Source organism: Cetorhinus maximus, unplaced genomic scaffold (genome assembly GCF_964194155.1).
Source record: "Cetorhinus maximus unplaced genomic scaffold, sCetMax3.hap1.1 HAP1_SCAFFOLD_2909, whole genome shotgun sequence".
Lineage (NCBI taxonomy): Eukaryota > Metazoa > Chordata > Chondrichthyes > Lamniformes > Cetorhinidae > Cetorhinus > Cetorhinus maximus.
Window position 1 is genome coordinate 21,786 of NW_027598839.1, and position 11,594 is coordinate 33,379.

An 11,594-nucleotide genomic window follows, 5' to 3' on the forward strand; every position below is an offset into this window, starting at 1 on the left:
CTACAGAGTTAAAGCTCCCTCTACACCGTCCACATCAAACACTCTCAGGACAGGTACAGCACGTGGTGAGACACAGGGTAAAGCTCCCTCTACATTGTCCACGTCAAGCACTCCCAGGACAGGTACAGCACGGGGTTAGATACAGAGTAAAGCCCCCTCCTCACTGTCACCATTAAAAACTCCCAGGACAGGTACAGCACGGGGTTAGATACAGAGTAAAGCTCACTCTACACTGTCTACATCAAACGCTCCCAGGACAGGTACAGCACAGGGTTAGATACAGAGTAAAGCTCCCTCTACACCGTCCCCATCAAACACTCCCAGGACAGGTACAGCACGAGGTTAGAAACAAAGTAAAGCTCCCTCTGCACTGTCCCCATCAAACGCTCCCTGGACAGGTACAGCACGGGGTTAGATACAGAGTGAAGCTCCCTCTACACCGTCCACATCAAACACTCCGAGGACAAGTACAGCACGGGGTGAGACACAGGGTAAAGCTCCCTCTACACCGTCCACGTCAAACACTCCCACGACAGGTATAGCACGGGGTTAGATACAGAGTAAAGCTCGCTCTACACCGTCCCCATCAAACACTCCCAGGACAGGTACAGCACGGGGTTAGATACAGAGTAAAGCTCCCTCTACACTGTACCTGTCAAACACTCCCAGGACAGGTACAGCATGGGGTTAGATACAGAGTAAAGCTCCCTCTACAGCGTCCTCATCAAACACTCCCAGGACAGATACAGCACGGGATTAGGTACAGAGTGAACCTCCCTTTACACTGTCCCGGTCAAAAACTCCCTTGTCATGTACAGCACAGGGTTAGCTACAGAGTAAAGCTCCCTCTACACCGTCCGCATCAAATGCTCCCAGGCCATGTACAGCACGGGGTTAGATACAGAGTAAAGCTCCCTCTATACCGTCCACATCAAACACTCTCAGGACAGGTACAGCACGTGGTGAGACACAGGGTAAAGCTCCCTCTACATTGTCCACGTCAAACACTCCCAGGACAGGCACAGCACAGGGTTAGATACAGAGTAAAGCTCCCTCTACACCGCCCCCATCAAACACTCCCAGGACAGGTACAGCACGGGGTTAGATACAGAGTAAAGCTCCCTCTACACCGTCCCCATCAAACACTCCCAGGACAGGTACAGCACGGGGTTAGATACAGAGTAAAGCTCCCTCTACACTGTCCCCATCAAACACTCCCAGGACAGGTACAGCACGGGGTTAGATACAGAGTAAAGCTCCCTCTACACTGTCCCCATCAAACACTCCCAGGACAGGTACAGCACAGGGTTAGAGACAGAGTAAAGCTCCCTCTACACCGTCCCCATCAAACACTCCCAGGACAGGTATAGCACAGGGTTAGATACAGAGTAAAGCTCCCTCTACACCGTCCCCATCAAACACTCCCAGGACAGGTACAGCACGGGGTTAGATACAGAGTAAAGCTCCCTCTACACCGTCCCCATCAAACACTCCCAGGACAGGTATAGCACAGGGTTAGAGACAGAGTAAAGCTCCCTCTACACTGTCCCCATCAAACACTCCCAGGGAAAGGCACAGCACGGGGTTAGATACAGAGTAAAACTCCCTTTACAGTGTATTAATATTTATTCTCAGGATGTGGTGGTGCCCCTTGAGGTGACGGGTTGTTGCCTCGCTGAATCCTAGCAGTCTGGGGTCCCTGTGGTCTGACAGTCTGCTCAGCCAACGGTCATGCTGTGAGTCTGACCCTGCGCTGTATGGACAGATAAGCATGCTGCTTGAGAGATTTGGAAATGGGGGCTTGGAGGGAGTGTTGGACCTGAACCCACTGGCCCTTACACCTCATTGTGATATTGTTCGTGACCTCATTACAGTCTTGGTTCAAATGTGGACAAAAGAGCTGAGAGTGACAGTGAGTGTCCCCCAACATCAAGGCAGCATTTGACCGAGTGTGGCATCGGGGAGCCCTAGCGAAACCGGAGTCAATGGGAATCAGGGGGGAAGACTCTCCGCGGGTTGGAGTTATACTGAGCACAAAGGAAACTCTTTCAAGTTATCAACAGGCACAGATTGCAACTGTTTCGAGTACAATCACAGTTCTTGGTTTCCGGGAGTGGGACATGAACCCACAACCTTCTGATTCAAAGGCGAGGGTGCTATGGACTGAGCCACAGCTGACACCTCCCTGAGCACAAAGGAAGATGGTTGTGGTTGTTGTGGCGGGGGGGGTCAGTCAGCTCAGCTCCAGGACGTCACCGCAGGAGTTCCTCAGGGTAGTGGAACGAGAGCGAGGACACTCCAGAGGCCGCTTCAGATCAGCGGGGGAGGTGGGACCACTCTGCAGGGTGTCCGAAACCTCGCTGCTGTCCCCTCCACTACCAACCCACTCGCACCTCACCACGCCTCACAACCCAACCTCGAGGGGGGAGGGGGGTGGTGCCGAGAGTCCATCGTTACTCTCGGCAGGTAAAGAAAGGCAGGCGAGGAGGGTCAGATCCTCGGGCTGATGGAACTCCCGCCTCCGAACCCAGGGGAAGAAACCCGGACCCAGGGACGAGTCACCGGTGACGGCGAGGCAAGGGAACGTCCCCCCCCCGCCACCTTCCCGGTTTGGCTGCTTCTCGGAAGGGCCGGCGGCCGTGATAACAAAAGTGAAAGCCGTTCAGCCGCCCTCTCCACCCCCCCGCCCCCATCCTGAGGGACTGCCCCCCACCCTGCCGGAGCGGTCCGAGGGCACGGAGTCCCATTCCCCCCACCCCCACCCCCACCCCGCCCGGACGGCCGGGATCGATCACCTGCCTCCAAGCCCCCCACCGACCTGGGAGCTCTCAGGCTCCGCGCGGGTCGCACCAGCCCCTTGGGGTGGAACAACCCGACCAAGCGGTGGTGGTGGTGTCAGGAACCCCCCCCCCGGCGCACAGCAAGATCCCATGATGAGCAAACGACTTGGTCCCCGTGTTGTTGGGGGGGGGGTTTTTTTTTTGGAGAAAGTGAGGATTGGCCCCAGCGCAAAGCGGGAACCCCGCTCGCCACCTGAGCACTGACCCTCTCCGACAGTGCTGCTCACCCTCAGCGCTGACCCTCCGACAGTGCTGCTCACCCTCAGCACTGACCCTCTCCGACAGTGCTGCTCACCCTCAGCGCTGACCCTCCGACAGTGCTGCTCACCCTCAGCACTGACCCTCTCCGACAGTGCTGCTCACCCTCAGCGCTGACCCTCCGACAGTGCGGCGCTCCCTCAGCACTGACCCTCCGACAGCGCGGCGCTCCCTCAGCACTGACCCTCCGACAGTGCGGCGCTCCCTCAGCACTGACCCTCCGACAGTGCGGCGCTCCCTCAGCACTGACCCTCCGACAGTGCGGCACTCCCTCAGCACTGACCCTCCGACAGTGCGGCGCTCCCTCAGCGCTGACCCTCCGACAGTGCGGCGCTCCCTCAGCACTGACCCTCCGACAGTGCGGCGCTCCCTCAGCACTGACCCTCCGACAGTGCGGCGCTCCCTCAGCACTGACCTTCCGACAGTGCGGCGCTCCCTCAGCACTGACCCTCCGACAGTGCGGCGCTCCCTCAGCACTGACCCTCTCCGACAGTGCGGCGCTCCCTCAGCACTGACCCTCCGACAGTGCGGCGCTCCCTCAGCACTGACCCTCTCCGACAGTGCGGCGCTCCCTCAGCACTGACCCTCTCCGACAGTGCGGCGCTCCCTCAGCACTGACCCTCCGACAGTGCGGCGCTCCCTCAGCACTGACCCTCTCCGACAGTGCGGCGCTCCCTCAGCACTGACCCTCTCCGACAGTGCGGCGCTCCCTCAGCACTGACCCTCCGACAGTGCGGCGCTCCCTCAGCACTGACCCTCTCCGACAGTGCGGCGCTCCCTCAGCACTGACCCTCCGACAGTGCGGCGCTCCCTCAGCACTGACCCTCTCCGACAGTGCGGCGCTCCCTCAGCACTGACCCTCTCCGACAGTGCGGCGCTCCCTCAGCACTGACCCTCCGACAGTGCGGCGCTCCCTCAGCACTGACCCTCTCCGACAGTGCGGCGCTCCCTCAGCACTGACCCTCTCCGACAGTGCGGCGCTCCCTCAGCACTGACCCTCCGACAGTGCGGCGCTCCCTCAGCACTGACCCTCTCCGACAGTGCGGCGCTCCCTCAGCACTGACCCTCCGACAGTGCGGCACTCCCTCAGCACTGACCCTCCGACAGTGCGGCGCTCCCTCAGCACTGACCCTCTCCGACAGTGCGGCGCTCCCTCAGCACTGACCCTCTCCGACAGTGCGGCGCTCCCTCAGCGCTGACCCCTCCCGACAGCGCGTCACGCCCTCGGGCCCCGCCCCTCACTCACCAGTTCTCCCCCTCCTCCGGCCCCCGCCTCTGAACCTCCTCCACCTGCCGCCTCTGGCTCTCCAGACCCGGCGCCTCCGCCATCGCCCCGGTTCCCGGAACCGGAAACCGTCCACCACCACCACCCGAACACCGGAAATCCGCCCTGGCCGCTGCCCCGCAGCCTGAGGGGCGCGCGGGGTGGGGGGGACCGGAAACCGGTCCGGCGCCCAAACCCCTCCGGCCGGGACTCTCACTCCCTTAACCAAAGGTTCCGCCTCCTGTGTTAATCAATGGCAGGAGATTTGTTCCCCCTTCAGCACAAAACCCCAGCAATTATGGATTTAAAATTAAAAAAGGGAAATTCCCTAGGCGCTGGCTGGCAGTGCTGGTCGGAGCAAAAGGATTCCTCCCCCACTACACATCAGCCATTGCTTCTAGATCTAAACTGCAAAAGGAGGCATTTGGTTCAAGTTCAATCCTATTGGGACCCAGTGTGGATTAGCCCCATCCTCATAGGGGCAGGAGGATCAATGTCAACTTCTCTCACAACCCAACAGGTCAAACTCCTCTACCAACCCCCTCCAGCAGCCAACTAACACAACCCCAGTCTATCCCAACCCATGGTCCTTAGACCCAAGCCGGCCAATCCCAGCCCTCAGTCAATAGACTCAAGTGGGCCAAACCCAGCCCCCAATCAATTGACCCAAGCGGGCCAATCCCAGCCCACAGTCAATAGCCTCAAGTGGGCCAACCCCAGACCACAATCAATAGCCTCAAGCGGGCCAATCCCAGCCCTCAGTCAATAGACCCAAGTGGGCCAATCCCAGCCCTCAGTCAATAGACCCAAGCGGGCCAATCCCAGCCCACAATCAATAGACTCAAGTGGGCTAATCCCAGCCCACAGTCAATAGACAAAAGTCTTCTTGATCTACCCACCCCCACCCACTCCAAAGCCAACTGTCCCAAGTTAGCCTTCACTATATGGGAGAAAGGTGTCAGCTGTGGCTCAGTTCATAGCACCCTTGCCTTTGAATCAGAGGGTTGTGGGTTCATGTCCCACTCCTGGAAACCAAGAACTGTGATTGTACTCAAAAAGAGTTGCAATCTGTGACTATTGATAACTTGAAAGAGTTTCACTATATGGGAGGAGGTGTCAGCTGTGGCTCAGTCCATAGCACCCTCACCTTTGAATCAGAAGGTTGTGGGTTCATATCCCACTCCTGGAAACCAAGAACTATGATTGTACTCGAAAGAGTTGCAATCTGTGACTGTTGATAACTCGAAAGAGTTTCAATTTATGGGAGTTGGGATTGAAAAGTAAAGAAGTTTGGCTGTTCTTAAGAAGGGTCTTGGTGAGACCACATCTGGACTGTAGTGAGCGCTTTTGTTTTCCTTACCTGGTCGATACTTGGGCACTAAGATATTCAAGGGATCTGGGGCTGGGGTGGGGAAAGTGGAGTTCAGGCAGAAGATCAGCCAAAATCTCAAAGAATGTCGGAGCAGATGTGAAGGTGGGGGTGGGGGATTGTGAGCATATGGTCCCCTTTTTACATCCAACCCATCACTAGTCAACTAACGTGATATCGATTCAGGGATAAATATTGGCCAGGGCAGCAGTGAACTCCACTCTCCACCCACCTTCGACCTCATTCCCACCCCCCCTTCCAAAAAATGCATGGAACCTGTAACGACTCAGTGGGGATAGTGCGCTGTAATATCGAGCCCCACTGCTCACAGAGCCACAAAAAATGTGAAGAGTTTGCCCAAACCACCAGATCACCCCATTTCTACCTAACTATTTAATTTGGGTTAACAGAATACGAGCACCAGGTTTGTAAACTTAATAAGTAAATAACTGTTTATTGAACAAACTCTCTGTGGCAAAAGAAATATGAACTGCTAATTTTTAACTCTATAAGATAAACTCTACCCCTTCTTAAATCCCTATACACTCACACATACAAAACACACAAAAACATGGATTTTTAAGGGTGGGATAAAACAGTTCAATAGCACCAATTCCGGAGAACAGGATTCGATGGGTTGATTTTGATCGATGTCTCCCAAATTCCCTTCAGTTCCTTGTTGATGTCACGATGTGGTCTTCCAACACTTTCAGTCTTTAGTTCACTGATTGCCTTGAATATCTCTGGCAGTGATTTTCCCCTTTGCCTCTTGACAGGGGTTTTTCGAGAGAGAGAGCAGGTTACAGAGATATGAGGAAAAAAAGCCAGCTGGCTATTATTGTGGAATTACTGGAATCTTCCACACACAGGAGAAAGCGGGTTTAGGTCTTTTTTTCCCTTTCAGACGAGGAGCTATTCTGCTGCACTGTTCTCACACAAAACCTGGTCACCTGGTCAGGAGCCAACTGAAATGTTGGTTGCCAGGCAGCTCCCTTGGTCCAGGGCTCCTTTCCGGCACCATCCTGTCTTTCACGGCACGTTCTGTTCCAGGACGGCAACATTGTATATATCTCTCATCCTGTTCCAGTGGACGTGTCTTTCAAGCTGCAGCCATTGTATTTTTAATCCACAGTCCAACAGAAAATAAAAAAAGATATGTTCCTTGCATGCCCCCACCCTTAAAAGAGATGAATCACCGTTTCAAAAATGCATTTCGTCACAAGGGGTGTGACACATGGGCAACAAAACACGAGTCTTACTTTCATTCATCCGTCTTGGCACTCTGCGGACCATCATACCATGTTAGCCTGTTTTATTAACAAGCTGGTGAGAGGCACAGCTATTGTGCTGAAGATAGGCACAAACTTCCCATCAAACCCACACATTCCCAGAAATCTCAGGATTTCTCGTTTAGTTTTAGGAATGGGAAATTCTATTGGACTGTTCACTTTTGCTGGTCTTAGCAATGCTTGCCTTTGTCCTAGGATGTGAACGAGGGAAGTTACCCTTGCTTTTGCAAATTTGTTTCAGGCCAGGTTTAAGACTAAGCCAGCCAACTGCAGTTGCTTAAACAGGTCCCCTAATTGCTTTACATGTTCTTCCCATGTGTTACTATGCATTACGACATTGTCCAAATAAACCATACAGATAGGTACTTCAATTATGATTGGATTCATAAGACTCTGGAAGGTAGCTGGGGTGTATTTAAACCCAAACAGCATGACTAGACGGTGATACATCCCACTTGGTGGAACAAAAGCACATATTTCTTCAGCCCATTATGTTACTGGCACTTGCCAGTACCTCATCAATAGATCAACTTTAGGAAGAAATGATGCACTGACAACCCAATCGAGGCAATCTTCGATACGAGGAATTGGGTACGATTCTGTCCTCGTTACTACATTCACCTTCCTGTAGCCCATACAAAGTCCAGTGGATCTATCCACTGTAGGAACCAGCACTACCGGTGAACTACAGCCACTTGGGCTAGGCTCAATTAATTGATTGTCCAGCATATTGGGATTACAGTGTTACAGTGAGTGGTGCGGGGTTTATCAGAGTGTTACAGTGAGTGGTGTAGGGTATATCGGTGTGTTACAGTGAGGGCTGTGGGGTGTATCAGAGTGTTACAGTGAGTGGTGTGGGGTATATCGGAGTGTTACAGTGAGGGGTGTGGGATATATCGGAGTGTTACAGTGAGGGGTGCGGGGTACATCAGAGTGTTACCGTGAGGGGTGTGGGGTATAGCAGAGTGTTACAGTGAGGGGTGTGGGATATATCAGAGTGTTACAGTGAGGGGTGTGGGATATATCAGAGTGTTACAGTGAGGGGTGTGGGGTATATCAGAGTGTTACAGTGAGGGGTGTGGGATATATCAGAGTGTTACAGTGATTGGTGTGGAGTATATCAGAGTGTTACAGTGAGGGGTGTTGGATATAACAGAGTGTTACAGTGAGGGGTGTGGGGTATATCAGTGTTACAGTGAGTGGTGTGGAGTATATCAGAGTGTTACAGTGAGGGGTGTGGGGTATATCAGAGTGTTACAGTGAGGGGTGTGGGATATATCAGAGTGTTACAGTGAGATGTGTGGGATATATCAGCGTTACAGTGAGGGGTGTGGGACATATCACTGTGATACAGAAAGGGGTGTGGGGTATATCAGTGTGTTACAGTGAGGGGTGTGCAGTATATATCAGAGTGTTACAGTGAGAGGTGTGGGATAAATCAGAGTGTTACAGTGAGGGATGTGGGATTTATTAGAGTGTTACAGTGAGGGTTGTGGCATATATCAGAGTGTTGCAGTGAGAGGTGTGGGATATATCAGTGTTACAGTGAGGGGTGTGGGATATATCACTGTGATACAGAGAGAGTTGTGGGGTATATCAGTGTGTTACAGTTAGGTATGAAGGATATATCAGAGTCTAACAGTGAGGGGTGTGGAGTATATCAGAGTGTTACAGTGAAAGGTGTGGGATATATCAGAGTGTTACAGTGAGGGGTGTGGGGTATATCAGAGTGTTACAGTGAGGGGTGTGGGGGATATCAGACTGTTACAATGAGGGGTGTGGGGTATGTCAGAGTGTTACAGTGAGGGGTGCGGGTTTTAGCAGTGTGTTACAGTGAGGGGTGTGGGGTATATCAGTGTATTTCAGTAAGGGGTGTGGGATATTTCAGAGTGTTACAGTGAGGGGTGTGGGGTATATCAGAGTGTTACAGTGAGGGGTGTGGGTTATTTCAGAGTGTTACAGTGAGGGGTGAGGGATATATCAGAGTGTTACAGTGAGGGGTGTGGGATATATCAGAGTGTTAAAGTGAGGGGTGTGGGGTATATCCGAGTGTTACAGTGAGGGGTGTGGGGTATATCAAAGTGTTACAGCGAGGGTTGTGGTATATATCGGAATGTTACAGTGAGAGGTGTGGGATATATCAGTGTTACAGTGAGGGGTGTGGGGTATATCAGTGTTACAGTGCGGGGTGTGGGATATACCAGAGTGTTACAGTGAGGGGTATATCAGAGTGTTATAGCGAGGGGTGTGGGATATATCCGAGTGTTACAGTGAGGGATGGGGAAATATCAGAGTGTTACAGTGAGGGGTGTGGGATATATCAGAGTGTTACAGTGAGGGGTGTGGGATATATCAGAGTGTTACAGTGAGGGGTGTGGGATATATCAGACTGTTACAGTGAGGGGTGTGGGATATATCAGAGTGCTACAGTGAGGGGTGTGGAGTATATCAGAGTGTTACAATGAGGGGTGTGGGATATTTCAGAGTGTTACAGTGAGGGGTGTGGGATATTTCAAAGTGTTACAGTGAGGTGTGTGGGATATATCAGAGTATTACAATGAGAGGTGTGGGGTATAGCAGAGTGTTAGAGTGAGGGGTGTGGGGTATATCAGTGTTAGAGTAAGGGGTGTGGGGTATATCAGAGTGTTACAGTGAGGTATGTGGGATATATCAGAGTCTTACAGTGAGAGGTGTGGGGTATATCAGAGTGTTACAGTGAGGGGTGTGGGGTATATAAGATGTAATAATGAGGGGTGTGGGGTATATCAGAGTGTTACAGTGAGGGGTGTGGGATATATCAGAGTGTTACAGTGAGAGGTGTGGGATAAATCAGAGTGTTACAGAGAGGGTTGTGGGATATATCAGAGTCTTACAGCGAGGGTTGAGGCATATATCAGAGTGTTACAGTGAGAGGTGTGGGGTATATCAGTGTTACAATGAGGGGTGTGGGATATATCACTGTGATACAGAAAGGGGTGTGGGGTATATCAGTGTGTTACAGTGAGATGTGTGCAGGATATATCAGAGTGTTACAGTGAGGGATGTGGAGTATATCAGAGTGTTACAGTGAGGGGTGTGGGGAAGATCAGAGTGTTACAGTGAGGGGTGTGGGGTATATCAGAGTGTTACATTGAGGGGTGTGGGTTATTTCAGAGTGTTACAGTGAGGGGTGTGGGGTATATCAGAGTGTTATAGTGAGGGGGTGGGGTATTTCAGAGTGTTACAGTGAAGGTGTGGGATAACTCAGAGAGTTACAGTGAGGGTTGTGGGATATATTAGAGTGTTACAGTGAGGTTTGTGGCATATATCAGAGTGTTACAGTGAGAGGTGTGAATATATCAGTGTTAAAGTGAGGGGTGTGGGATATATCACTGTGATACAGAGAGGGGTGTGGGGTATATCAGAGTGTTACAGTGAGGGGTGTGGGGTATATAGGAGTGTTACAGTGAGGGGTGTGGGATATATCAGAGTGTTACAGTGAGGGGTGTGGGATATATCAGAGTGTTACAGTGAGGGGTGTGGGGTATATCAGAGTGTTACACTGAGGGGTGTGGGGGATATCAGAGTGTTAGAATGAGGGGTGTGGGGTATGTCAGAGTGTTACAGTGAGGGGTGCGGGGTATATCAGAGTGTTACAGTGAGGGGTGTGGGGTATATCAGAGTGTTAGAGTGAGGGGTGTGGGGAATATCAGTTTGATGCAGAGAGGGGTGTGGGGTATATAAGTGTGTTACAGTGAGGGGTGCGCGATATATCAGAGTGTTACAATGAGGGGTGTGGAGTATATCAGAGTGTTACAGTGAGGGGTGTGGGATATTTGAAAGTGTTGCAGTGAGGGGTGTGGGGTATATGAGAGTGTTACAGTGAGGGGTGTGGGGTATATCAGAGTGTTACAGTGAGGGGTCTGGGTTATTTCAGAGTGTTACAGTGAGGGGTGTGGGATATATCAGAGTGTTACAGTGAGAGGTGTGAGATACATCAGAGTGTTACAGTGAGGGTTGTGGGATATATCAGAGTGTTACAGTGAGAGGTGTGGGATATATCAGTGTTATAGTGAGGGGTGTGGGATATATCACTGTGATACAGAAAGGGGTGTGGGGTATATCAGTGTGTTACAGTGAGGGGTGTGCAGGATATATCAGAGTGTTACAGTGAGTGGTGTGGGATATATCAGAGCGTTACAGTGAGGGGTGTGGGATATATCAGAGTGTTACAGTGAGGGGGGTGGGATATATCAGAGTGTTACAGTGAGGGGTGTGGGATATATCAGAGTGTTACAGTGAGGGGTGTGGGTTATGTAAGAGTGTTACAGTGAGGGGTGTGGGATAAATCAGAGTGTTACAGTGAGGGTTGTGGGATATATCAGAGTGTTACAGTGAGAGGTGTGGGATATATCAGTGTTACAGTGAGGGGTGTGGGGTATACCAGTGTTACAGTAAGGGGTGTGGGGTATATCAGAGTGTTACAGTGAGGGGTGTGGGGTATATCAGAGTGTTACAGTGAGGGGGGTGGGGTATATCAGTGTGTTACAGTGAGGGGTGTGGGAAAAATCAGAGTGTTACAGTGAGGGGTGTGG